General features: G+C 39.3%; 1 long non-coding RNA gene across 1 annotated transcript; it reads left to right on the top strand.

The window, feature by feature from the left end:
- Positions 1 to 820: 820 nt before the first annotated feature.
- LOC145123620 (uncharacterized) lies at positions 821 to 1,890 on the top strand. The gene is made up of 3 exons (XR_013715214.1): positions 821 to 940; positions 1,086 to 1,514; positions 1,594 to 1,890. It is a non-coding gene; the product is annotated as an uncharacterized LOC145123620 (long non-coding RNA).

Genomic DNA, 1,890 nt, shown 5'->3' with positions numbered 1-1,890 from the left:
AAAATTTTATTCAGGAAGCCTCCGGAACGCGAAGAACTGTTCCGGAACACGATGAACACGTCCGAAACATGAAGACAGGTCCGAATCTGGTCCGAAATATTGGTCAGAATGAAGTGATAACACATTTTTTTTATTTGTGCTGCACGACATGATTTTTGATGCATCAATTACACTATCGTGTAAACCCAAAATCGGCGGGGAAATTCTTGCGACATTCAGAAACAGACCCGAGTGCAAGACTATGTTCCAGAATACATGTTTCGGGAGGTGGTTAGACATTCCTAATGTAGATGGGGATCCTTTGCTTCTACATTACGTCTTTTGCCACAAAGTTTTCATCGATCCCCGAAGCCAAGTACAGGAAATGGTTTTTGAGATTGGGGGTTACGAGCTGTCTTTCGGGAAGAAAGAATCTTGTCTCATCACCGGCTTCCAGTTTGGTGAATATTTTCCTACTTCTGCATCCGGCGTCGCCTTCCATTCCCGTACCTTTCCTATAGTCCTTAAAAATGTCTCGGTCAAATTAGACCATGTTACGTAGGTGTTTCAAAATTCACTTAATGAGTTATCGGGCGAGGACGCAGTCCGTGTATGTCTTCTATACTTGTTAGAGAAGGGTTTCAATGGGCAGTTGTCTATACAACCTGTTACAGAAAAGTATTTCGCTTTGCTATCCAATCTTGATGAATTCAACATGTATAATGTCGTCTATTTTATAATTATTGATTATAATTACTTATCGTTACTAATTTTTTTTAGAAATTTAATCGTTAACTAACTTTTTATGTAGCAGATATCCATAGGGGAGGATAATTTGGGATCCCTTGTACAAACAACTTTGTACTGTATTCAATAAGGTTGACAAGCTTATACATACAAAAGAACCGAAAGAGAACGAACCTCAAAAATTGACCTACACGACTTTTTATACGCTTTTAAGGTAAGTATATGATGAACAATTTATTATTTATTTTTATTTGCTAACATTCTAACTATTATTTATTTATTTGTTTGCTAACATTCTAACTACTATTTATTTATTTCATAATTTATGTTTATTTATAATTTTATAATTTTGTTAGCAGGGTAATAGACTCGTACAAAAGTTGGAGCCGACAGAAGATGAGATGTGTGCTGAATGGTGGATTGTTAGCTCGACGTGGATTCATCGCTCTGCTTTTCCCGACACTGAAGTTCACAGGGCACCTTCCCTAACACCATCACCCAAAAACTGCCCTACCCATGAGCCTCGAGAAAAGAAGGCACAGATATATGATCCATCTCACCCACCACCACTACCACCGCCAGCCACTGACCCATCAACTGATAAGGATCGAATTATTAGTGACTTGTAGAACGAGGTCGGTCAATTGAAAAATAAGGTTTGTGAATGTCGCGAGCAGTTGCGGTCTCAGGAGGAGCATTTAGTAGAGCATGAGGCCACTTTAGCCATGGTTCTAAAACTTATCAATAAGACTCACAGAGGCGATGTTGGTATGTCGAAGGGGATGTAGGTATATTTTTAATTATTTCATCGTTTATGGTCGTTATGTTTTTGCATCGTTTACAAATATACATTATTGAACCGTTCAGGGATACTACAATGACAATGAGTTATGGGAGCATGATTATGTCTTAAGCACCCCCGAATACCCGCTGAATGACGGCCCTGAACAGCTGTTGAATGTCGGCCCTGAGCAGACGTCTCCAGTTATTCACTCGTCGGATGTAAAAGAGATTCCGCGAGATAAATACAAAACACTGTCGTCATCACCTCTTAGGCGTTCTAAGTGCCAAAAAGTTATGTCCATATGGTATAAGTTGCCATGGATACAAATGAAGAGGAAAGGTGTTACACGTCAACAACTAGCACTGTTGGACAATCTTTTA

Source organism: Lactuca virosa, chromosome 7 (assembly GCF_052849685.1).
Source record: "Lactuca virosa cultivar CGN04683 chromosome 7, Lactuca_virosa_CGN04683_v6, whole genome shotgun sequence".
Taxonomy (NCBI): domain Eukaryota; kingdom Viridiplantae; phylum Streptophyta; class Magnoliopsida; order Asterales; family Asteraceae; genus Lactuca; species Lactuca virosa.
This window is presented reverse-complemented; position numbering and strand designations above follow the sequence as displayed.